Source organism: Physeter macrocephalus, chromosome 14, assembly GCF_002837175.3.
Source record: "Physeter macrocephalus isolate SW-GA chromosome 14, ASM283717v5, whole genome shotgun sequence".
NCBI lineage: Eukaryota > Metazoa > Chordata > Mammalia > Artiodactyla > Physeteridae > Physeter > Physeter macrocephalus.
In genome coordinates, this window is record NC_041227.1 from 119,717,891 (window position 1) to 119,745,865 (window position 27,975).

Sequence of the window (27,975 nt, forward strand, 5' to 3'; positions counted from 1 at the left end):
CAGGGGACACGGGTTCGTGCCCCGGTCCGGAAGATCCCACATGCCGCAGAGCGGCTGGGCCCGTGAGCCATGGCCGCTGAGCCTGCACGTCCGGAGCCTGTGCTCCGCAACGGGAGAGGCCACAACAGTGAGAGGCCCGCGTACCACAGAAAAAAAAAAAAGAATATGAACACATCTGAGCAGTGATAGATTGGTCTCTTGACCAAGTCATGAGTGGAGAGTGAGTATGTCCATAGGCAGCTTTAACATTCCAGACTGAATATTGCCTATTAGGGTATCAGCATCCTTTAACTACTATCTTAACATTCCAATTCAGTGTTTCTCAAACTTGCAGTTTTATAAACTCCTTAAAATGTATCCATTGATCTCCAGTAGCTTCAGACTTTAATTTGAGAAATACTGGCTAAAGAAACTAAGTTAATGATCTGTGAAAAAGTCTTTCAATTGAGAATGGGTACTGCAAAACAAAAATTTTGTCATCACACCTGGAAATTTAACCAAATACATCAACATGATCATGATCATGTTGGCAACCTACGAGCACCAGACTCACATACCAACAGTCTGTCCTTTAAGGAGATCGCTTGGTGCCAAGGTGATCATAAGCCCAAAGGTAAAGTCAGCACTGGCAAAATGGAGACATCATTTTTAAACAAAATTTTTAAATTCTCAATAAGTTTCAAACACCTGCCTGAGAAAGACTAACATAATAAATAATAGAGTGCCTCAAAGGAAAGGAGAGTACTTTAAACCTTGCTTGTGCACTGTGCTGTGTGGATTTTGATAGAGTAAAATGCAGAAACTATTTTAATTAAATTTATGAGTCTCTTACATGAAAAAATAATAATAGGGAAATGTTTTCAAGTAATTGAATTTGGGGATCCTATTTCACAATTTAAGGATTTTATATCATTTTTGTAAAAATCTTTTTGATTTCTTTTACCTTAAAGATAATGAGAGGGGCTTCCCTGGAGGCGCAGTGGTTGAGAGTCCGCCTGCCGATGCAGGGGACACGGGTTCGTGCCCCGGTCTGGGAGGATCCCACATGCTGCGGAGCGGCTGGGCCCCTGAGCCATGGCCGCTGTGCCTGCGCGTCCGGAGCCTGTGCCCCACAACGGGAGAGGCCGCAACAGTGAGAGGCCCGCGTACCGCAAAAAAAAAACCAACACAATTACTATGTTCCAGATAGTCTGTAAGAAAGTAGGTACAAAATAAGACCTCTCCCTTTGTGCTGGATGATGCCTCTCCATTCTCCCGATGTTAGTCCACGTTCTCTGCTGTGTAAGATGATCCGTGGCCAGGTCGAGGCCACAGCAGTGAGAGGCCCGTGTACCACAAAAAAAAAAAAAAAAAAAAAAAGATAATGAGAAGATTGAATTAAATGTGTTGATGGATGAAGTTAAAATATTACAGGTGAGTGAGATGTTACAATTATTATGTGGTCTTAAAGTTTTATATGGAACTATATTTTTAACACAATAGTGTTTCCTCCCTTTATTCATTCATTTAACTATTAATTCATCACTTACTACATGCCAGGCATTGTTCTAGGCATTTAGGGTACATCAGTAAACAGAACATATATCACTGCCCCCATAGAGCTTACATTCTAGCAGGGGAAACAAGCAGTAAACAATAAACATAATAAATAAGTGCATTATATAGTATGTTAAAAAGTGGTAAATTCTATAGAAAAAAAAAAAAGAAAAGTAGACCAGAGTAAAGGAGACTGGGAGAGCAAGTTATGTTGGGGAAAGGAGCAGTTGTGGTCTTAAACAGATAATCAGGCCTCCTTAAGGAGGTGACATTTGAGCAAATACCTGAAGGAGGTAAGGGTTTTAGCCATGTGGGGACTTCTAGAAAAAGAGTGTTGGAGACAAAGGGCACAAGGACTAAGACCCAAAGGTGGGAGCATGCCTGGGGTGTTCAAGGAACAGCAAGAAGGCCAATGTAGCTGAAGCTGAGTAAGTAAGGAAAAAAGTAACAGGAGATGAGGAGCGAGATGTGATGGGTACAAGATTAGCCAGGGCCATGAAAGCCCTGCCAGGATTTGGGCTTTTCTTCTAAGAGAAATGGAAAACCATTGCAGGGTTTAGAGTAGAGACATGATATAATCTAACCTAATCTTTCATCAGATCTTTCTGGATTCTTTGTGGAGAATAGATGGAGGCATGAAAGGAAGTGGAGGAAAGAAACCAAGGGTAGAAACAGGGAAACCATTTAAGGGACTTTTAGAGTAATCCATGTTAAAGATGATGGTGGTTACTACCAAGGTAGAAAGCAATAAATTTGATAAAAAATGGGGACTTGCTTGGCAGTCCAGTGGTTAAGACTCCGCTCTTCCACTGCAGGGGGTGCAGATTTGATCCCTGGTGGGGGAACTAAGATCCCTGCATGAGCACTCTATGACGTAAATCACAGCAAGATCCTTTTTGACCCACCTCCTAGAGAAATGGAAATAAAAATAAACAAATGGGAATGAAACTTAAAAGCTTATGCACAGCAAAGGAAACCATAAACAAGATGAAAAGACAACCCTCAGAATAGGAGAAAATAGTTGCAAATAAAGCAACTGACAAAGGATTAATCTCCAAAATTTACAATCAGCTCATGCAGCTCAATATCAAAAGAAACAAAACAAATAATAAATGCTGGAGAGGGTGTGGAGAAAAGGGAACCCTCTTGCACTGTTGGTGGGAATGTGAATTGATACAGCCACTATGTAGAACAGTATGGAGGTTTCTTAAAAAGCTAGAAATAGAACTACCATATGACCCAGCAATCCCACTACTGGGCATATACCCTGAGAAAACCATAATTCAAAAAGAGTCATGGGGCTTCCATACAGTGTGTATTACTCAGCCATTAAAAGAAATGAAATTGTGTTATTTGTAGTGTGGAGGAGTTATTTGTAGTGAGGAGGATGTACCTAGAGTCTGTCATACAGAGTGAAGTAAGTCAGAAAGAGAAGGACAAATTCCATATGCTAACACATATATGGAATCTAAAAAAAAAAATGTTCTGAAGAACTTGGTGGCAACACAGGAATAAAGACGCAGACGTAGAGAATGGATTTGAGGACACAGGGAGGGAGAAGGGTTAGCTGGGACGACGTGAGAGAGTGGCATGGACATATATATACACTACCAAATGTAAAAGTAGATGGCTAGTGGGAAGCAGCTGCATAGCACAGGGAGATCAGCTTGGTGCTTTGTGACCACCTAGAGGGGTGGGATAGGGAGAGTGGGAGGGAGACGCAAGAGGGAGGAGATATGGGGATATATGTATATGTATAGCTGATTCACTTTGTTATAAAGCAGAACCTAACACACCATTGTAAAGCAATTATACTCCAATAAAGATGTTAAAAAAATAAATAAATAAGATCCCTGCATGCCACACAGCATGGCCAAAAAAAAAGTAGTTGGATTCTGGATAAATTTTGAAAGGAGTCACTGTGATGGATGTTAACTAGACTTATTGTGGTGATCATTTTGTAATATACACAAAGAAATCCTTCAGACAGAGATACTAACAATTGAAAGTTGAGCTAGCATGCATTGAAATGGTAAAGGTTAAAGAGATATGATCAGTGCATCTACAGCCTCTGCTGTAAGTATCAGGTAGAAGGGCAAATCAACAGTCAAATGCTGCTGATAGATCAAGTAAGACAAGAACTGAGAATTGACCATTGCATATAGCCACATGGAGGTCACTGGTGATATCAAAAAGAGAAGTTGCAGGTGGTGAGGGTGGAAAGAAGCCTTACTGGAGGGAGTTGAAGAGAAAATGGGAAGATAGGATTTAGAAACAGTATGAATAGGGAATTCCCTGGTGGTCCAGTGGTTAGGACTCAGCACTTTCACTGTCAGGGCTCGGATTCGATCCCTGGTCAGGGAACTAAGATCCCATGAGGCTGAAATGTGGCAAAAAAAACAAAAAACAAAAAGCCACAGTGTGACTATCTGAGGAATTTTGCTGCAAAAATGAGCAAAGAAATGGAATGTAGGGGTAAGTAAATTAGTGAAAGTGGTATAAGAGAAGGATTTTTTAAAATAAAAAGATAAAAGAAGTTGTGATTAAATAGAAGAGGAGGAAGTGATGGTTTGAAAGAGAAGTGATGTATAGTAGGCAATAAGAAGAGTGGGAAAGTTAATGGACTAGCAAAGTATAGTGTAATTGCCCAACAGAAATAAGGACCCACTTGAGGTTCACGGTCATCAATTTAAAGTGAGAACAGTCAGCATAGTTAACTTCAGATCTAGTTCAGCTACATGGCTGCAGGCAAAGAATAAGCAGACACTTCTGTTTAACTTGGGGTTTTACCAAGTGAGTATATTAAAAGCAAGAGTAGAGCAATTTAAATTCAGTCTTCCACAAAATTTAAACACGCTTATCACTTTCTTTGCTCACCATTGTTTCTTACTTCTACTCTTTTGGGGGTTCAGTTTTATTCTTCCTTAAGTAAATTGTTCTTAGTAGTTTCAACAAGAGTCAGTCTTTGTCTGAAAATATCTTTATTTTACATTCATCCTTGAATCATGGTTTAACTAAGTCTATATGTATAGATTGTCATTTTACCTTAGAATTCTGACATGTGCGGCTACTATCTCTGAAAAGAGTGTAATGAAACTGGTTGCACAAGGTTGAAAAATTGAAAACTGGATTCACCTACTGCTTCAGGAAGGACCTTCATCTTCCAGCCTTTCAGACTCTCTCTCTAGCATCCTCTATTGGCAGAATTTAATATGGAGCCAGCTGGCAAAACAGAAATGTGATTTAGAGTCCCACAAAGCAGAGTATAGAAGGGTATGATTGGAGCTGAGAGTTAATAAATAAATAGCTGGAACAGTCTACCCTTTTGGCTACTCAGTTGCAGACTCTTCTACATATATTTGAACTTAACTTCCATATAACAAAAAACAAACAAACAAAAAACCAAAAACCTCTGAATTTCCAACTAATAAGATGCAACTATCCTTCACACAAACAAAGATTGTCTTCACTCTCTCTCCAGAATAAGAAAAAGCAAAGTTCCAACCATCTATCTCTGAGAGACAGTCATACTATCTCTGGGTTATGTTAATTACTTCCCAAATTTACTTGCAGCCCCATTTGAACATTCTGTTACCTAAACACTAACCTGTAAAGTTAGCCTATAATAAAATTTGCATTAAATTAAAAAGGGGAAAAAAAGAAGAAAATAGATAGACAGATAGACAGATAGATAGGCTCATATGTACTGTTTTCTGGCCTCATTTTTGCTGTTAAAAAAATCAACTATAAGTCTTCATTGCTTATTTATACTTAATCTCTTTTTCTCTTGTAACTCTTAAGATTATCTGTATCTTTGAAGTTCTCATTATGTAGCCAAGTGTACACTTCTTTTCATTTCTCCTTCTTGGAACTTGTGTTTCCTGAAACTGAACATTCATGCCTTTCATCAAGTCTTGAAAACCCTCAGCCCTTATGTTTCAAATATTGCCTCACCCCTCTTTTCTCTTTTCTCACTTTTGGAAACTCCTATTATATGTATGTTGGACCTTCTTATTCTGTTCTTCATATCTTTTCTCATATTTTCCCTTTATTTATATCTTTGTCCTAATTTTTAGAATTTCTCAAATCTCTCTTCCAGTTCACTAATTCTGTCTACAACTGTATCTGTATTTGTCCATTGGAATTTTAATTTCAATAATTATATTTTTATTTCTAGATATTGTTTTAGTTCTTTTTCAGATTAGCTTTTTTCTCAATTTCTTGTTCTTATGGTTTCTATGCTTTCTTTTCTCTTTAATGGATTTAAAATATGCAGTGCTTCAAATCTGTCTCCCTACCACATATGTCCTGCTTACAGTGTAATTATATAAACATAACTTCACTCAAGGTGAAAATTTTTACAAGGAGCCAGCTTTTATTGTCATTATTAAAACTAGTCCTATAGGGACTTCCCTGGTGGCGCAGTGGTTGAGAATCTGCCTGCCAATGCAGGGGACACGGGTTCGAGCCCTGGTCTGGGAAGATCCCACGTGCCGCAGAGCAACTAGGCCTGTGAGCCACAACTACTGAGCCTGCACGTCTGGAGCTTGTGCTCTGCAACAAGAGAGGCCGCGACAGTGAGAGGCCTGCGCACCGTGATGAAGAGTGGCCCCCACTCACCGCAACTAGAGAAAGCCCACGCACAGAAACAAAGACCCAGCACAGCCAAAAAATAAATTAAATAAATAAATAAATAAATAAATAAAAACTAGTCCTATAATTCAGGCAACAGAAGAAGAGGAAGGTGAAGGAGAGGGAGGCACAGAGGAGGGGATGGAGAAGGAAGAAGAGAAAAGAAAGAAAATAATACAGCTATTATATTAGTGACTGGATTATTTATATTATCCACCAAACAGCATCTAAATTACCGAGATTATACAATCCCTATTTTACTTATTATACATGTTATTGTCTTATCACTATAAGAGTTTCTCTTTACTTAGGTTAAAAGAAAAACTTCTGACTCCCCTCCTTGATTCTGAATAGCAAAACAAGCCTTCATTATGCCTTGTTCTTCCCCCTACACCTGGGGAGGATGTTTTATATGTACACGTTTCCCTTTCTGAAGGAGAGAAGATTCATACTGAGGACCTGAAAAATGTTCTTAGAAATATGGGAATAGAGATCACAAATAAGGAACACAAAAAGATTATTAAAACTCTGCCAGTTTCTGGTAAGCATTTAAATGTGTTCTATTTCACTGAAGTCTAAAAATGTATTCCTTCAACAAACATTTATTGAAGCTCTGTTGTGTACATAGCACTATACTAAACTCTGTAAGGGCAGGTACCTTGACTGTGGGGACCATGTTTCCTCAAATTCCTGTCCTCCTAAAGAAAACTTCAGGGAAGATTAGTTGTAGGGTTTTGTATAAGAAATTCTAACATTTGGAACATTTTATGTCAATTAAAAATATTTTTTAAAGATTCCATCCTAGCATTTTTTTGAAATCTTGTTCATTTAGATTTTAGTTTAGGAAACCAAGACCTCTTCAGTCAGAAGTCCCATCATAGGACAAACACATTCTTTTGTCCCTTTGGGAGAAATCTAAAGTGTAAGCTAGAAAAAGAAAAAAGGGCAGAAGGGTAGGAAAATGAAGAAAGAAAAAATGTAGCCAAATTAGGAGAAAATGGGAAAGAAAAAGCTATGTGTATTTCAGCACAGTAGGATGCCACTAACAATAACCTTGTATTCTGTCCAGTGACAGACCACACTGCATTTTCTAAATACCTTTCATTTCATTGAGAATGAATTGTGATGAATTTCTAAGTTTTCCCTTTCTGAAAGTAAACACTGATTCTTACGAATCGTCAAATACTCAGTGTCTTTTCTTACAGCTGATAAAAAAGTGTTTGAGAAAGAATTACTGGAAGGTGTGAAATCTTTCAAAGGTGAGTGGAAAAAGGATAAGGACTATAAAATCTGAGATTGTTGTAATTGTTTTTACTGATTATATAAATAATCAGAAATTGATGCATTTATTCAACAAATACTCAAGTGTCTATGCTGTGTATTTGAGAATAATCTGGAATATATAGAGTAGCATGCAGAAAAAAATGTAATTACCCATAATCCCAAGTAATCGTAGTTTTTTTATTATAGAGTTGACCCTTGAAGAACAGGGGTTTGAACTGCATGGGTTCACTTATATGTGGATTTTTAAAAGAAACTAACACACCATTGTAAAGCAATTATACTCCAATATTGAAGATGTTAATAAATACATACATACATAAATACATGCATACATACATACTACAGTACTACATGATCTGCACTTGGTTGAATCTGAGGATGCAGAACTGCATATATGGAGAGCCGACTATGAAGTTATACACAGATGTTCTGCTGCAGAGGATTGGTGCCCCAAACCCCTGGGTTGTTCACGGGTCATGTGTAGTTCTCTCTGTTCTTTTTTTCTGTGTTGTTTATAAAACTACTGTATATTTTATATATCCTACACTTAATCTTAAAATTTGTGTAAGAATTTCACTATATCATTTAAAAATTCTTTGTCAACATCATTTTTAAAGACTATATAATTGTGTTGTATTATAATTTACTTAATCATTCTTTTCTTATTGAACATTTAGGTAGTCTCCAATGTTTTGCTTTTATACATCTGTGATATTTATACATAAATATTGATTCATCGTTAAAGTCACTTTCTTTTTTTTTCTTTTTCTATTTTATTTATTTATTTTCTGTATTTTTTTTGGCTGTGTCAGGTCTTAGTTAACGGTGCGGTCTCTTTGTTGCGGCATGCAGGCTTCTCTCTAGTTGTGGCACAGGGGCTCCAGGGAGTGTGGGCTCTCTCGTTGAGGCACGCGAGCTCAGTAGTTGTGGCATGGAGGCTTAGTTGCCCTGCGGCATGGGGGATCTTAGTTCACTGACCAGGGTTGAAACCTGGGCCCCCTGCATTGGAAGGCAGATTCTTTACCACTGGACCACCAGGAATATCCCACAAAGTCACATACTTTAGTTTTCCAACTAGAATTACTAGGTCAAAGGATCTTAACATGTTTAAGGCTTTGATGTATATAAATGAACAAGAGTACCCATTACCATTATGTGCTGGCTACAGTATATTATTTTCACATTTTTTGACCCTTGGTAATTTGACAGATGAAAAATGGAATCTATATTATTTTGTTATCGATGAAGTTGAAAATGATTTTATATCGTGTCTTTCAATCTTTTAATTATTTGTCTGGCCTCTTGAACATTATCCTATGGCATCTTTGCATTTTTCCTATTAATTTGAATGACTTCTTTATAAAGATATTAGTACATTGTCATATCTGTAGTAAATATTTTTCCAGTTGGTTATTTGCATTTTTATTTTATTATGTTGTATTTTTAACAACAGCTTTATTGAAATATAATTCACATACCATACAATTCAGCCATTTAAAATGTACAATTCGATGTTTTTTAGTATAGTAACAGAGTTGTACATCCATCACTACAATCAATTTAAAACATTTTCATCACCAAAAAGAAACTCTGTACCAGTTAGTGGTCACTCCTCATTCCCTGTAACTCTCCCAGACCTAGGCAACCACCAATTTACTTTCTGTCCATTATGTTGTATTTTGATATACAGACATTTTTCATTTTTATGTGTTCACAGCAGTCATCCTTCTGTGATTTCTTCTTGTCATTTTGTATTTAGAAAGTCTGCCTCATTAACTAGTTTTTCTTTATGTATGAATTACATTAAGAAGGTAATTTATTGTTACTGTAGGAAGTTTCAAATCTTACTTTTTGACCAGAATGACATGATTTGGTTGTTGTCTTTGCCTAATTTACCAGAGTTGCCAAACTCTTTCTTTCTTTTTTTCTCCCCAATATAAACTTCTCCCAGAAGTTAGTTATGGGATCATATTTTGTTTCTGACTCCACACAACTTGCTGTAAATCTTCTTTGTGCTTTCATTTCTAGGTAGGGGTTGACAGCCTGAATTTTTCATTTTGTGACATTCTTATCTACTTTCTCTTGTTTTTATTAAGGAGGAAAGGTTAGTGTCAGTGACCTAAGAAATGTTCTACAAAACACTGCGTTCAGACTCGAAGCAAATGAAATTCAGGACCTGCAGACCCACCTACCAATGACTGGTGAGCCTTTAAGACATCTTTATCCTGTAGACAATGACTCATCTCACTCTGAAAGCAGTGAGGAAAGACATGTTTGGAAGAGAAAGACTGGAAGCAGAGATACAATTTAGAGGCTGCCGCTGAAGCCCAGATGATAGAGCCTTATAAGGTCTAGATAATAAGGGTCTTATTTAGGGACCCACACTGGTGATACATGGGGAAGACCAATTTGATGTGGTAGGTGAAAGGGAGGGAGAGAATAAAAGTGTGGACCAGAGGTTTATGGCTCACATGATTGCCACAGAACAAAAAAGGGGGTGGGAGGGGAGAAACAGTTGAAAACAGAACGAAGAGAAAAATAATTTTTAGGACATAATTGAAGTAATTACAGGACATTTAGATACAAGGTATCAGCAAACTGAGTATGATAAGGAAGAAAGATAAGAGAAAGTGATGAGGGAGGGTAAGAGAAAAGAAAAGGAATAGAAAAAGATGGTATAAAGTTATATACATAAGGATATAGACTGACCATATTTTTTAAACAGCATAACTGAGATGGTATCAGGGCTGAGTTGAAAGGACCCAGACTGAAAAAAAGGAGGGGAGTAGTCTCTTCATTCTTCACCGGAGGAAGCAGATCACCAAGAATCTTGATTGGCATGAGGGCTGGTTTCAAGTTTCTTTATAATAGCATGGAACCCCGAGGACTAGAAAGAATATCTTTTACCAGAGCAAGCCTTCGTTATTCAGGGATGAAGGTCATGAGTTTTAAATACATTTCTTTCTTTTATTAATTCATTCAGCAGATATTTACTGAGTACCAACAATATGTCAGTGTTATGTTGTATTGCTCTATTTACTTGGCAACTGTTTGTACTATTTCTGTGCAATGTATTTACTAGAAACTGAGACTGTTTAGGGTACAGGAGGAACAGAGACATGATGTCTGCCCTCAGAGGTGCTTACAATCTAGAGGAAAATGCGAAAATACAAAAGAGCCAGCAAGGTTTGAGGATGAGGATCTCCTGAGCCAAGTGTTAAATATACACTGAAGTTGGACTAGGCAACAAAAAAGCAAACTGAATCTTGCCTATTGTGGTGTGTACCCTCTAGCGCAGTGGCTCTAAACTTTTGAGTCTCAGAACTTCTTTACATTCTTAATTTTTTTAACTTTTTAATAATTTTTATTGGAATATAGTTGATTTACAATGTTGTGTTAGTTTCAGGTATACAGAAAAGTGAATCAGTTATACATATACATATGTCCACTTTTTTTTAGATTCTTTTCCCATATAGGTCATTACAGAGTATTGAGTAGGTTCTTATTAGTTATCTATTTTATATATAGAAGTGTGTATATCTCAATCCCAATCTTCTAGTTTATGCCCCCCCATTCCCCCCTGGTAACCATAAGTCTGTTTTCTACATCTGTGATTTATACTCTTAAATTTTTATTGAGGATGCTAAAGAGCTCTTCTCTTTTTGTGCATTATATCCATCTATTAATATTAATTGTATTAGAAATTGACATTTTAATTTTTATTAATTCATTTTAAAAAATAATAAATCCATTACATGTTAAATTAAGTACATATTTTTTGAAAAATAACAGTTTTCCAAAATAAACAAAAAATTTAGCATTGTTTTACATATTTATAATCACTTTAATGTCTGGCTGATTTCTCATATCTGCTTCTACACTAAATCTATTGTAATATGTTGTTTTGGTTGAAGTATATAAAAACAATGTGGCCTCACACAGGTGTATGTAACTGGCAAAGCAAGGAGTATTTTAATAGTCTTTTCAGATAATTGTGGATATTCTTCTTTGATATTAAATTAACCCAAAACCCAACAAGTGGTATCTTCTTAAAGTTTAGTTGCAATATGGGATCAGAAACCATATCAATGAAATTTTTATACTTGTTTACATTAAAATCTGTTTGTCTATCTTACACTTTCATCTTTTACCAAGATTTTGTAACATTATACTTCAGTCATTTGGAAAATATTGGTTCACTGAGTTATATAGATCTTCCAAATATTGGCACATTATTCAATATCAAAAAATCACATTTGTTAATATCACCACCAGTTTCATTAAAAGAGTGTTCAAGTACTGGGTACAGATATAAGGTTTCCAAAATCCAAATTTTTGTTTGAAAACTTGAACTCTACCATTAAAACATCTACTGTCAGTTGTTTTCTAAAAATGACAGGGTTAATTTGTTCATTTTTAAGAAGATATTTCCCAAATACCAAACTCTGAATACTTTATCTGTATTTTGTCTGTCAGTAATTTTCTCAAGTGAAAATGGTATTCCACGGAAAAGCAGCTAGTTACTTACAACTCAATCACACAAGTTCTTTTCCTCAAGAAATCATTGTATTTTAGTATGTAGCTGAAGTGCTTTATGCAAACGTCTCATTTCACTGTACAGAATATTAAAAATATGTGTTCTCAAGGGTTAAGATTTAATACAATTATTAAATTTTGCTGCTCTATCAAAGACGTTCTTAAGTGAAACTGACATTATTTTACTTCAAGCATGTACAGTGAAGAACACGACTGCTAGTACAGTTTGTTGCCACTGCCTTGATTCATGCAAAAATGCCAGCAGTTTTACCCATTCCCACTTTTGTACCATGAGTGCAAATGTCAACACAGTGAAAAAGGCAAAGAGTATTGGATGACTTCTACTCAAGGCAAAAGAGCTAGGTCTCAAAGGAGGAAAACTTGCCTATAGGATGGAGCTGATTTCAAACAAACAAAAAATTCCACTCACGATTTTTAACAGCTAACTGCTTATGAAATAAAAAACAAGTTATATGAATTGAATGGATATATACTTAAAACTTAAATCTTCTTTCTTCTATCATAAGTTCATATGGATTTAAAAATATAATAAAATTTCTAGAATAAAGCATGAAAAGTTATTGGAATTCCATACATCATATCTTTAAGTATTTTTATTGAATTATAATTGACATAAAATATTATGTTAGTTTCAGGTACATGGCATAGTGATTTAATATTTTTATGTATTATGAAATGATCACAATAATCTAGTTACCATCTGTCACATACAATATTATTTACTATATTATTGACTGTATTCCCTATGTTGTACATTACATCCCTGTGACTTATTTATTTTATAACTAGAAGTTTGTACCTCTTCATTCCCTTCACCTATTTTGCCCATCCCCCCATTCTCCTACCCTCTGGCAACCACCAGTTTGTTCTCTGTGTCTGAGTCTGTTTCTGTCTTGGCCTGTTTGTGCATTTTGTTTTTTAGATTCTACATGTGACTGAAATCATATGGTATATGTCTTTCTCTGTCTGACTTATTTAACTTAGCATAATACCCTCTAGGGCCATCCATGTTGTTGCAAATGGCAAGATTTCATTCCTTTTTATGGCTGAGGAATATTCCATCTTCTTTATTCATTCATCTATCAAGGGACACGGGTTGCTTCCATAGCTTGATTATTGTAAATAATGCTGCAGTGAACACAGAAGTACATATATCTTTTTGAATTGTGTTTCCATTTTCTTCAGATAAATACCCAGAAATAAAATTATTGGATCACATGGTAGTTCTATTTTTAACTTTTTGAGGACCCTCCATACTGTTTTTCATAGTAACTGCACCAATTTACATTCCCACCAACAGGCACGAGTGTTCCCGTTTCCCTACATCCTGGCCGACACTTGTTATTTCTAGTCTTTTTGATAATAGCTTTTCTGACAAGTGTGAGGTGGTATCTCAGTGTGGTTTTGATTTGCATTTCCCTGATAATTAGAGATGTTGAACATCTTTTCATGTGCCTGATGGCTGTGTGTATGTCTTCTTTGGAAAAATGTCTATTCAGGTCCTCTGCCCATTTTTTAATCGGGTTTTTTTTTATATATCGAGTTGTATGAGTTCTTTATATATTTAGGCGTTTTTTGTTTTTTTTAATGTAACTGCTTTTTTTCAACAAATAGCTCATACTTTTTATTTATTTATTATTATTATTTAGATTATTTTTATTTATTTATTTTTGGCTGCATCGGGTGGCTTGCGGGACCTTAGTTCCCCGCCCAGGGATTGAACCCGTGCCTCCTGCATTGGGAGCGTGGATTCTTAACCACTGGACCACCAGGGAAGTCCCTCTTTATATATTTTGGATATCAACCCCTTACTGATATATCATTTGCAAATATCTTCTCCCATTCAGTAGGTTGCCTTTTCATTTTGTTGATGGTTTCTTTTGCTGTACAAAACCATTTCAGTTTTATGTAGTTCCATTTTAATATTTTTGCTCTTGTTTCCCTTGCCTAAGGACAAAGATCCAAAAAAAAAATTTCTAAGACCAATGTCAAAGAGATTACTCCCTGCGTTTCATGGTTTCAGGCCTTATACTTAAGTCTTTAATCCATTTTGTGTTTATTTTGGTATATGGTTTAAGAAAGTGGTCCAGTTTTCCCAAACCACTTATTGACTGAAGAGACTCTCTTTTCCCCTTGTGTATTTAATTTTTCAAATCTTATTATCTTCACCTGAGTCTAAATTCTGAATTTTCTTACAGAAGATGAAAAGGTTGACTTGGATGTGTTGATGGATGCAGCACTTTTACAGGTGAGTGAGAATTTGTATAAGATGTTATAACATTGAGATTTTGATGTTTTATAGAGGATTACCTTCTTAAAGCAGTAGTTTACTCCCTCCAGTCATCATTAGTAAGTTCACTCTGCTCTTTTACCTATTTATCGGTAATTTTGTTTTATTGACAACAGTTTAGATTATTAGAGATTTAGGGAAAGTGTGGGCACTCTCCAAAAGGAGTATTAACTTGTCTAATATTTTGGCCAGTAATGTGCTATCATTTCTCTAGTGTTTAAAGAATCAAAATATAGGTGACCACAATGAATCTCAACATGAAGTTTTTGCATCAGGAAATATGATCTCTATGAACAGTCAGTTCCATAATTCAGGTTACGAAGTAGTTACAGAGATATTACTTGCCTGTAGAATTACATAGATTCTACTTACCATCGTAAGTCATTGGGTAGTTATACTGCCCCCCTGTTACTCCATGCCATATTGACCCATACACAGGATAAAAATGTTATCTTCTTATTTGAATTAAAAAACCTTTTCAAGTACTGAATTTCACAATAACTCTATGTAAGTGAAATCAGCTCATATATTTAAACTTCATCCTGCAATTAAAAAATAATGTTGTACTGGATTTAGTTTTTCATAATTTAGAATAATTAGATCTCTTAATATTATCACCTGAAACATTTCCCATCTGTTCAAAGGAGAAAAGGGTGAAGCCAGTGACTTTAAAAATGTGCTGGGAAACATGGGAATCGAGCTCACCAAAAAAGAACGGTTGATGCTGTCAAAAACTCTGCCGATCTCTAGTGGGTAGTTAACATACCATCATGGTGCTCAGGGAAATGTGGTACTGTGGGCTTCTGGGTGAGAATTGTCCAGTGCCCCGAGAAACCCCCTAAGAAAAATGCAGTTCAGACATAAGAAACTTTGTTATTGTTACTTGTGTTTTCATTTAGAAGTGAGAAACTTCTCTCTTTTCTATTCAGCCAATTGATACACATTTTTTTTATTTTAGCAGCTACACAGCTAAATTCTTCTGTAGCCCCCTGAATGCACCCCACATCCTCAGTCCCTCCCCCAGTAGCCCTCCCATCTCCCCACAATCCAGCAACTAAATTGTAAACACATAAGAGCAGAGGACCTCTAGGACCATGTGCTTATATTGTCAGTATCCATTCTGATGGGTCAGTGGCCCCACCAGTCAGTTCCTCAAAAGTTTTACCTCCTGGGCACCTGCGTAGGCTCGCCCACAAAGACCCTAGAGGCCAACCTGTGCTTCACCTGTACCTCCTGCCCAATCTCAGAGACCCCGACACATAGACATTCTGTCTCCTGCCCCAATAGTTCCTGTCCCTAATTGTCCCCCAGGCAAGAGAGAGCCTACATATCACTAAGGGGTAGCACCCCTGGTGGCAGAATTAGCACCCTGGGCAGCAAATGCTCAATGCCTATTTGAATCCTCCCCACATACACCTGAGGCTGTGGCCCCTCACTGTGTCTAGCATCGTCCCCAGATTGCTCTCAAGGGGCCAGTTGTGAGAAATGCAGCATGCTTAGGGTATTGGCTTTGAGAGAGCAGGATAGAGACACAGAAAGAAGCAGATGGACTGTAATGGAGACAACTGCAGGCACATGCCAGGTGCTGAGGGTTGTGTCAACTCTGCAGACACTCCTGCCACAGAATGGAGGACTCTGGGGACAGATAGCACCTGTGGGGTTGGGTTAGGCTGGTAGGTGTCCCTTGTTCTCTGTCTCTGTTGAATTTCACCTCCGTTTATGAAAAGATTTTGTTTAGAAAACAATTTTTTTTCTCATTTCAATATTATTTTGTGTTACTGTTTGGGTTGATATCTATCTTTATTATCACCCCTTTATAGAATCTACCATTAGATATAAACATATACTTATGGGAATACCTCATGGGCCTAGAGCATAGGCAAGGAAAAAAGAAAAAGGCAAAGGAATCAAAGTGTAGTTAAAGAAGAGAAGAATGAGAAGAAAGATGTGTGTGTGTGTGTGTGTGTGAGTGTGTGAGTGTGTAGCCTGCATCAGCTACTGCCAGGTGTTCCAAACAGAGGCTAGATTGACCACATTGAGAACAGTCCTTACCTTTTGTTATAATTTGAAGGTGAAATACAATAAATTTCTAGGTGAATTGTATAAAATATCTTATAAAATGATAGTTTCTTATCCTTTTTCTTTTGACTTGAATTTTACCATATCTTCCAGGAGATGGAAAGGTATATAAGAAAAGATTGCTGGATAGCGTGAAGCCTCTCAAAGGTAAGAATCATGAGACCAGCACCTAAAATTTATTGTAGGTGCTTTGCATTTGCTTTTTAAAATTTCTGATTAGAGTCTTGCTATTTCAATATTCCACTGATTTACTGATACTGAATTTATGCCTTGTAACCTACTGTTCTTCTTTGGGTATAACTACATTTGAAGAAGTCATTGTTAGTAATATGTAGCAAGTTTAAAATTTTGATTTCATTTAGGTTGGTTATCTTTATCACAATTCATCACTCTTGTCTAATTCTTCTTTTTCATCCATTATTACTTCAGTTAAAAGCTACAGCACAGTGTTGAGAGAGCATTTTCTCTTCTTGACTGCAACACTAACTCTCTGGGTTCACGTAAATGGCCACTGTTTCCCCTCTCTGTTTAGGGTGAATGCATACTCAAAGATAGCATCTTCCACTTCTTGGACCTGCTTGTATTTCTTATGTATATCCTCTTCTTTCCTAAGGGAAAAAAGTCAGTGTCAATAACCTAGACACGCTAATGGAGAACATGGAAATTCAGCTTGAGAAAGAGGACTATGAAGACTTACTGACCCATCTGCCAGCTGATGGTAGGTATTTCAGGTACCACTGTACCTAGGGGGAATCTTAGGGTTTCTATGTGCGGGCTTCTGAAAGTAAACTTCTTTTTTAATCTCTTTGAAAAACTTATGAAATATTTCAAACATATATAAAATAGAGGACAATATAACAAACACTGGCTAGAGTTAAAAAGTATTATCATTTTGCCATCTTTGCTTCAGACCTCTTCCTTCCCTCCTTCTCTCCCTCCCATGTATACCTTTTTTTTAATAAGGTTTCGTTAATGACCCAATAAGACCAATTAAGCTTGATAAAAATGTCAAAGAGGCAAAATTAGGATAATTCATGAGGAAGAAATTGCTAAGGGATGAGCCCCAGTCTAAGATTTCTTTATTGGATTCAAATCCAGATCCAGTGGCTTTGAATAAAAAACCTGAGGAAAAATAAGCTTCCATCAGAAAGCCGGACAGCACATCTTTCAGCAGAGGCAGTACATGCCAATCAAAGTGAAACATCTTTTGTGCTACTCTTACCTGTGTCTGGCCTTAATGTAGAAAACAGTTTTGGCCTAGCTTGTAGTTTAAAACATCACTCTCCCTGGGTTTAATAATGCTGGGAATCATGGTCCCCACGTATTAGCTAGGGGTCCTCAAGATGCTTCCTACAGGAAAAGATATTATTACCAATAAAGTATTTTTAGAATCCTTGATTCAAAAACAAAGACAGAATAATTTTTTCTAATCCAACAGTGTGACTATTTCTGTACCACTGAAATTCATTCATTTAGCTAGCACAAACTATATGCAAAACACTGAACTATAGAGTGGAAAAGTTATACCTGGTAGTATAAAGAAAAATAAGGCATGATCCCTGCTCTCAAATAGTTTACAGTCCTGGGGGGTGGCAGTGGGGAACAAAAGCAAAATTTAGAGAGTGGGAAGATAGCATACTGTTAAGGTTTAAGGGTCAGATGCTTATGTAAATAAATGACTTTCAAATTCTATCTTGTCTATTGAAATATGTTCCCATTATTGGGTGTGAAGAAAGGGAGAGGCCTATTAGAAGGCACTGCTTTTAAACTTGCTTCATCTTTACATTAAGGGTCATTTGATACTATACAAAAAGTGGTATTAATTAAGGGGATGCTCACTTTAAATAACATTTTGATCTTCTTTCCTGTTTCTTGCTTATTTTGAGTTAAAAGAGTTACTAAAGAAAATCATGAAAAATAGCTGGATTCCAACACTTTATATTACAACTTAAATGTTTCATATCATTTTTCTCTAAGTCTAATATTTTTTTCTGTGCCTGAATTGTCTTTTCTTACAGAAAATAAAATGGCTGATTTGGATGTGGCAATGGATGATGCAAAAGATTTCACAGGTGAGTAAGAAGCTGTGGTGAAAGGGAATTCATTATTAACTAAGGCCTTAATGCTTTTTTTAAAAGATGTTTTTAAATGGTAGTTTTCTGTTTGGGCTATTACTAACATGCTGAGTTGACTCCCTCCAAATATAATGGTTAAATGTTTGTTTTATAATCTTACTGTTTGATTTGGGATTTTTCCTGAATGGACCTATATTCTGTGGAGTTTTTACCAATAATGTTTTCCACTTCACCATTGTTTGAACAACCAAAGTATAGGTCAACACAGTCTAATCTCAAGGTGAAGTTTTTGTGGGGTAGCTAGGCAATACTATTACTGTGTCAAAAGACCCAATAAATAGTTCAGGAAAGTTAATGGCATTTGACTTGTATCTGGAATTACATAAGCTCTTCTTTTGCTTGAATTAAAAGTATGAATCCTATTTCTGACTCAATCTACCCACCCACATGTCCTTTTAGTCTACATAGTTTAACAAGTTTCATTGTCAATTTGCTCTTCTAATTAAAGATGATGCCACATAGGTAATCTTTTTCATAATTTGAAATAATGATTCCATTCCTAAAATTATTACATGTTAACAATTCCCATTTTTCCAAAGGAGAGAAAGTTAATGTCAGTAATCTGGACACTATGCTGAGGACAGTGGGGCTAGTACTTACTGCTGAGGAGCATAAGGAGCTGCTGAAAACTCTGCCAATTCGAGGTGAGGATTTAGCACATTCTTTGAAGCTTGGAGTCATGGGCTTGTGTGTGAAAACTGATGAAATTATATATGTGTATATCCAATAAATCCTATTTGGAAAACACAATTCTCACACAGAAGAAACTCTGTTCTTGTTGCTTACATTTTTGTACTGAAAATTGACAACATCTTTCACTAATCTCCCACCATAAAGGCTAAATTATCCTGTGGGAGCACTGCCTAACCTGAATCATGGCCAAGGCAAAAAGGGAAACCAAGGGAGTAACAGAAGTAAGGAAGAAGGAAACAAGGAAATAAGACTATTTTTAATTCATCCAATAGGTGGATCTATATCAGTGAAAGCTTTCTTCAGCTTTCATTTCATTCTTACTTGAGGGTAAAATAGAATAACTTCTAAACAAATCTGAAGGGGTTTTTTTCCACTGAAATTATGGATGTTATGTTGTCTTTGTGCTGTCTTTGTTAACCTTGCCATCATTTAACCTATATTCTTAATTGTGTCTTATATTACAGCTGATGGAAAAATATATAAGAATAGATTGCTAAAAGGTGTGAAAGCCCTCAAAGGTGAGTGAAAAGCATGGTGAAAGAACAAGTAAAAGATAAAATCCTTAGCATTTTTTTTTAAATATTCCAAGTTTGCTTCCTGCCAATTTATTGATCCATTGTTATGACTCCTAACCTGTCATTCTTCTTTGGGTACATTGGCCTTTAGAATATAAGTTAGGGACTTCCCTGATGGCACAGTGGTTAAGAATTGCCTGCCAATGCAGGGGACACAGGTTCAATCCCTGGTCCGGGAAGATCCCACGTGCCACGGAGCAACTAAGCCGTGCGCCACAACTACTGAGCCTGTGCTCTAGAGCCCGCAAGGCACAACTACTGAAGCCCACATGCCACAGCTGCTGAAGCCCGTGGGCCTAGAGCCCATGCTCCGCAACAAGAGGAGCCACTGCATGAGAAGCCCACACACTGCAACAAAGAGTAGCCCGCATGCAGCAACGAAGACCCAACGCAGCCAAAAATTAATTAATTAATTAATTGATTTTTTTAAGAGTCAGTTAGAATATAAGTTAAAGTACATGACCGTAGGAAGTTTCTAACACTGTTTTCTGGCTAGAACTGTATAAATTGGTGGTTATTTCAATCATGAATCATTAGAGTTACCTATTCCTCTCTAATGACCTCTCATGGAAAACTGAAACAGAGTCTCCTGGATAGACATTAAGGAAGATATCCTATTTTCACTTTCTATACTAATTCTATGTAGACAATTATATTTTTAATTTTTAATTAGAAAAAATATTTTTAAACACAAAATACTATAAGAAAATTATCTGATTCTACCACTCACAAAAACTGATATAAAGAAGTAAAAGTCAAGTCATGAGGATGTAATGTACAGCATGGTGAATATGGTGAATAATACCTTATTTTATATTTAAAAGTTGCTAAGAAAGTAGATCTTAAAAGTTCGCACCACAAGAAAAAAAAAAGTGTAACTATGTGTGGTGATGGAGGTTAACTAGATTTATTGTGGTAATCATTTTGCAATATATACAAATAATGAATAATTACATTGTACACCTGAAATTAATGTTATATGTCAATTATATCTCAATTTTTTTTAAAGTGAAAGTCCTCTACTTCCCACTGATCTAATCCCTCCCCATAAAGATGTTTACTGTTTACCTTTGTCTCAATGGTTATATTTCTCAATTTTTTCCTACTTTCAACAAATTAAATCTAGGGACATATATATATGTTATAGTTTCTTTGTGCCCTTGTGCTTTTACCCTCCAGTTGGGGTTTCTGATGCATGATCATGATTAGCATCTTTCACTCTTAAGCATCAGTACTCTTGTTCTTTTTTTTTTTTTTTCCAGTACCCTTGTTCTTATTCCATGCCCTTCTTTCCTAAGGACCAAGGGTCAAAATAAAAAAACTGGACTCCTTTGTGGAAAACATGGGAATTAGACTCAAGGATGAGGAATTTGAGGAACTAATGACCCAACTGTCAGCTGATGGTGAGTGTCACAGACATCATTATGCTCTTCAGAGAAACATTAAGCCCTTCTGTTGGAACTGCTGAAAGCAGACTTTTTAGTTGCATAATGAAGTAAATGTAAATAGAAAGACTTAATCCTGACTCATGAAGAAATATTATCTCCAAAAACACTTTTAAAAAGATTTGCTGGGGGACTTCCCTGGTGGTCCAGCAGTTAAGACTCTGCGCTCCCAATGCAGTGGGCCTGGATTTGACCCCTGGTGAGGGAAGTAGATCCCACATGCTGCAACTAAGAGTTTGCATGCCACAACTAAAGATCCTGCACGCCACAAAGAAGATCCTGCACGTGGCAATGAAGATCCCCCATGCCTCAACTAAGACCTGATGCAGCCAATTTTTTTTTCATGAATATATGAAGATTCATTTTGTGATAAAAGTAGCAATTTATACAAGTGGGAAAAGAATGAACTAGTCAAAAATAGTGTTGAAATGAATGACTATTTGCAAAACCTTAAGTCAGATTTATAAGTCATACCGTACACTAAAATAAGGTTAACTCTTTTTTTTTTTTACATTGGAAAATTTTTTTTCTTTTTTTTTTTTAATAAGAACAGCAGGTTCTTATTAGTCATCAGTTTTATACACATCAGTGTATACATGTCAATCCTAATCACCCAATTCATCACACCACCACCACCCCCCATGGCTTTCCCCCTTAATGCAGCCAAATTAATTAATTAATTATTTTTAAAGTAATTTTTTAAAAAAAGATATGTTGGGAATGTCGCTTTCAGGACTCAGCCATGCCTGGGAATACCATACACTTAAGGAGCTAAAAGAAAAATGAATTTTTAAAAAAAATTTCATTCGTAAGGGAATATGTTAATAAGGGAACATTTAAGAAAGTCAAAAGTCAGATGATGCACTAGGAGAGAATGATTACAAGATTCCCTAAGGTAGAAAAAGCCCTCATACATTGACTAAAACATACTGACAGTAGAAAAATAGGCAAATATACAAATAGATCATTCATAAAAGAGGAAATGTAAATGCCCAATAACATATGAAAAGATATTTAACCTCACCAATAATCATGAAAATACAAAATAAAACAAGATACAGAAATATTTTCAGTTCTCAGACAGGCAAAAATTAACAGGACTGACAACACTTAGTTCTGGTGAGAGTAAGGGGAAAGGAACTCACTGATACATTTTGGGTGAGAGTTGCCATTGCTCTTGGAAAAACCATTTGGCAGTATTTTGGGGGGAAAAAAAATCTTCCCTTTTCCCTGGTGAATCTAGCCTACATGTTTCATCTGTAGTATACAGTATTTCTTTATGCTGAGGCCTGGTCCCTATTCCATCACTAACTTGCCAACAATTTAACCCTACTGAATCTAAGTGTCTTCACATGAAAAATAGGGAGTTGAATTAAATGATTCTCTATGGTCACTTCTTGCCCTGAAGTTAATATAGATAATACACCTAAAGGTCTTAATGCAGTGTTTAGAATACTCAGTAAATGTTAGTCATGATGACAGTGGTAGTGGTGAAGATGATGGAGAAGATGGAGAAAATGTTGAAGAACAAAGGAAAAAGAAAATTCTATGATCAAGGAATCAATTTTGCCTGTTATAAAAATATAAGTCCTAGTAGAATAAATACTTATTACTAATTATGACCTTTATATAAATAAATGAGGTAAAATACAACTTAGAATATTTTACAAGAAATAGCACTGGGCTCACTGGGTTCCTCCTCCACTACGCCTGTCCTTATTCCTGGCAAGTTCAATACCTTCCATACAGATCAGAGGCTTTTGACTTTACTATGCCATAGACCCCTTAGACAGTCTGATGAATTGGACCACGTCTGAATATAATATTGAATATTTTTAAATGCATAAAATAAAATACATAAGATTACTGAAGAGAAGCTAATTATATTAAAATATAATTTTTCAAAACATTAAAGATATAAATTATTAGTACTTATTAATACATTTAACAAGTTCTAGTATCAGGTCTAATAATTATTGTCATTTTAGAGTAGTGATGAGCATAAGCAACTTTTCAATATATTGAAATGAAATGAAAATGTTAGTGATATCACATTTTCATGTCATATGAAAATGTTAGTGATTTATATTAGTAACAACATCACAGATTCTCCTAGTACTACTATGGTTTGTGGACTACATGAATAATTGAAGAAAATGCTAAATTTAAGTTAGTGATTAGTGAAAATAAAGATGTATTTTTTTCCATTTGAGCTCAAGGACTCCCTGTATTTATAAATCTATAGATACAGGGTCCATGGACCCTAGATTAAGAACTCCTGATATAGGTCACCCATCCAACATCCTGACCTCCTGTTCCTTGACCTCTTTAACTTCAGTCATCTTTTCCTCCCCTCCCTTAACTACCAATCACACGGTGATGACCTAAACCTTGTCCTCGCCTAATACTTGATCACCCCCCAAATCTTTATTTCATATAACCACTCTCTGCCCTTTATCCTTCCAGTTCATTTACTATGCAGACTTTTCTGCCACAACACAATGTAGGAATGCCTGAGAAATCTCCCATTCTGTAAAATTGCCCACCAAAGTAACTGAGTTTATGGGGAAAACTGGGGAAGCCCACTCAAAATCTATGCCACTTTGTAACCAGAGCACTAACAAAAGCAGAAATTGATACTGTGTGAGGAAGTTTGAAAAGCCCAAATAACCAGCTCAGAATGGCTGGAAGCCATTTAAAAATGCACACATACACACAATCCAAAAAGGAGTTAAAAAGCTGACATGCAGCTGAAATAATGTAGATGGAAGTAGAATTCTGAGCGAGTGAACCTGATTCCCCCTCATGCATTGTACGCACTTATTGTTAAATTTTATTAAAATAGAGCTGAGAGGGCCCCTGCTAGAGCCAACCCAGGATTTTTTCTTTTCCTGCTGAGATTTATCATTCTAATTCTCTTACTTAGGAAAAATTATGTATGAACCAATACAACTTCCACATTATTGTGACATTATTTCACTCGCCAATTGAATATGATGAATCGGTGCTATTGAACATAGGCTGTAGCAGAACAGAATATAGAACTCCAACTCTCCAGCCACAAGGAGACCTTCAATGTCTTTAACTCAACCATTGTTTCATTATTCAACAACTCCTCCCCGTATGTCCTCACTTCCTTCCTTAAATTAGATTCAATACTTCAACATCATATAACCTTACAAACTCTCAAAACTCCTACCAGACTTGCTTGGCAAAAACCCAGCCATCACCTTACTCTAGGCTTGCCCCTGAACTGCTTTAACATTGCTGAAGAAAATCACAAAACTACGCTAATAGAACTCACTTCCACATAATGGCCATGAATATCAAGTCAGCCCTTAATGCGGCCAAAGTGCCTACTACCTTTTCCAAATAAATTCACTTTCTCACTCTCAGAGACAATTTCACACCTTCTCTCTTCACATTTCCAACACTTCCTCATCTCAGATTTCATAGAGAAAAAAGATGCAATTAGATAAGACTAACCTCATTTTCCTCCTTAATTTCTATGAACCTACCAATACTTATGCCCATATACCCTCTCATCTTGTCATAAAGGAATCTCTGCTCCCATTGTGGGCCAGCCCTTCCACTTGTGCCCTGAATCTCATTTCCACTTGCCTTTTCAAAAATTTAACTCTTTCTCTTTCCTCTTAATTTTCCTTTTTCTCTCCTGCATTTTCGATTTCTCCCTTTCTTCTGTATCTCTGTATATATTCCATTGACAAGCAGCTATGTCTTCTATTCCCCTTGTCCCCTGCCAGCTACTACTCTCTCAGTTCTTCTTCACAGAAGAACCTCTCAAAAAGTTGTCATTACTCATTGTCTCTACTTCCTAACCTCCCATTCACTCTTCAGTGCTTGCTTCCCTGCCTTGGAACTGAACCAGCTCTCAGTCATCAGTGGTCTATCTCTTGCCAAACTTCATGATCAATTCTCTGTTCTTATTTTACTTGATATCTCAGCAGCATTTGACATAGTGACTATCTCCTCTTTATTGAAACATTTTTTATTAATTTTTATTGGAGTATAATTGCTTTACAATGTTGTGTATTGAAACATATTTTTCTTCAGACTTTTGAAGCTTCATATCCATCTGATTTTCTTCTTTTTTCCCTCACAGCTTCTTCTCAGTTTCCTTTTCTGACTCTTCCTCCCTTCAAGGTCTCTGAATAATGAAGCGCCCCAGGGCTAGACCCTTAGCTGTCTTTTCTCTTAAATCTACATCCTCTTTTTATGAGATTGCATCCAGTTTCATTGGGCCAGGTACTGTCTTTGAGTTGGTAAAAGCAAATTTGTATCTCCAGGGCAACCTCCCTAAGTCAAGAAGGGTATATTGAACTAGTTATTTGGTATCTCCACTTGGATGTCCAAAAGGCATCACAAATTTAATGGAATTATTGATTTAATTCCCTAAAATGTCTCAAGCCCTCCCCATCTCAGTAATGGTATCCCCTCTACCCTGTTGGGGGTTTTGAGGGGGAGGGTGGGGAGAAGAGACTAGATTTCATTTCTTCTTTCCCTCATATGCCACATTCAAATCTAGGCTCTACTTGAAAAATAGGTCCCGAATCCATCCATTATCACCATCTCCACTGCTATACCCATAGCCCTAGCCACCGTCATCTCTTTCCTGGGCCCCTGAAACAGTCTACTATCTAGTCCTCATTCTTCCAATTTCCCCATCCTGCGTACACCAGCCAGAGTGATCTTTTGAAAGCTGAAATCAAGTCAAATTACTCCCTTCTTCAAGACCTCCAGTGACATTCCATTGTAACCAGAATAATATCCAAACTTTATCATCGTGGCCTACAAGGCCCTGCATAATTTGGCCCCTTTCACACTGGCCTTTTCTCTATCTCTTAGTCACGTCAAATTCTTTCCCATTTTAGGCCTATCACACATACTATTTTTCTACTTGGAATGTTCTTCTCTCCATTCTTTACATGGCTCTCATCATCATTCAGACCTCAACCCAAATAGAGCCACTTCAGAGAGGCCTTCCCTCAGCTCCCTGTCTAAACAAATCCCACCCACTATTACTCTTTATTATATTGCCCTATTTCATCTTTGATAGCATCTTAACAATACCTCAAAACAACAGTACCTTTCTGCTCATTTGTTTACATGCTCGTTGTCTGTTTCCCTCTACCAGATTGTACACTCCTTAATAGCAAGAACACTGCCAGCATGTTTACTTTTGTATCCCCAAAGCCTAGCAAAGTGCCGGGCACATAGAAGGTACTCCTAAGTATTTGTTGATTAATTACTAAATAAAAATACTCAGGGTCAGGTTTATTTGTCCTGTCTCCCTACACTTACCTGTAACCAATCACTTCTTAATTTAATCTTATTCTAGTAGTCTATAAAAGGAAAGAAAAAAGGAAGATACAGGAATGATTCATTACAGATTGAAAGCTTTGTTTCTAAGATAATACTGTTATCTCTAAGGGTAAGATCATAAAATTCTAAGAAAAGTTAGAAAAAAATTAGTGAATTCTTATGGTCTTCATAATTTCAGAGCTTTATGCATCCTAAATTTTGTGAGTCTCAGTAATATTTGCTTATCTGATTCTGAGGTTTATTCCCCTTTCCTTACAGGTGATAATACAGTTGGTCTGAATGATTTGATGGATGCTCTCAGTTATATCAAGGGTGAGTTGCAAGCTATGATGGAAAGATGTTATAAATAGCATCTTAATATTTTGCAATTGGTGGAGAAAAATATATCCCCTTATAAATGTTTAAATTCTTTCATATATGTTCCATTTTTGTGGATGCTACTGAAATTGGGTAAACAGTAATTAATCTGTACTTATGTATCAATACCCATAATATTCTCTGACGTTTTCCCCCAAAGAGTTCTTCAACATAGTTACAGATCTCAAGAGCCACAGAACTATTCATTTTCCCCATTAACCCCAATCCTAGAAATTTATCCTCTGGAAATAATTTAATTGAATAAAAGAAAAAAATCTCTTCCTAAAGACCTTCAGGGAAATTTGAAACAGCCTAAATATCTAACAGTATGGGAATACCACATAAATCATGGTAAGTCAGGCTTATGGGATATCATCTGCTGAAGTGTTAACTGTAAAAATTATGTAACAACTTGGAAACAAGTTTATGAAGTAATTATATTAGGTTGGAAAAGCAGAATACAAAATTGTATGTATATTAGATTTCTACATTATGAAAGTACAGCTTTCATAATGGAAAGCTGGAATATGAAAACCTAAAAATGGTTTTTGTGGTAGGGTGGTGGAATTATATTTTTCCCACTTTATAATAATCTTAAATGTTGTTATATTATTTTTACAATGAATGAGGAAAAATTACTTCTGACTGTGTTGAGATGAATGAAATTCTTGGAATGCATAGTGCTCAGAGAAGCAAACTAGGCAAACTTTTTTTTTAAATAAATAAAAATAAAATTTCAAAAATTGGTCTCTAGTAAAAACTGAATTTTACAGTGGGGTAGGAGGAAGAGAAAAAATAAAGCCAAATACCTATATGTAGCTTAATTTGCTATGGGTTGCAATAACCCACCAGTGAATTATTTTTTTTGTAGCCACTTTCTGATTTTCTGAACCAGAATTTGAAACAGAGGATTTTTTTCTGATCCTCCTGTTAATTCTGGGTATACATGGGTAATGTTATATATAAGCACAAATAGTGTTTTTCATCCTTTGTAGACAGTTATATAATATTTCTGCAATTTATTTCTCACCTTTTCTAAGGAGAGGTGA

At 36.2% G+C, this 27,975-nt stretch overlaps 1 long non-coding RNA gene across 1 annotated transcript; it reads left to right on the plus strand.

Moving 5' to 3' along the window:
* Positions 1–14,203: 14,203 nt before the first annotated feature.
* Positions 14,204–17,096, plus strand: LOC114487664 (uncharacterized). The gene is made up of 3 exons (XR_003682919.2): positions 14,204–14,257; positions 16,472–16,525; positions 16,992–17,096. It is a non-coding gene; the product is annotated as an uncharacterized lncRNA (long non-coding RNA).
* The last annotated feature ends 10,879 nt before the right edge of the window (positions 17,097–27,975 follow it).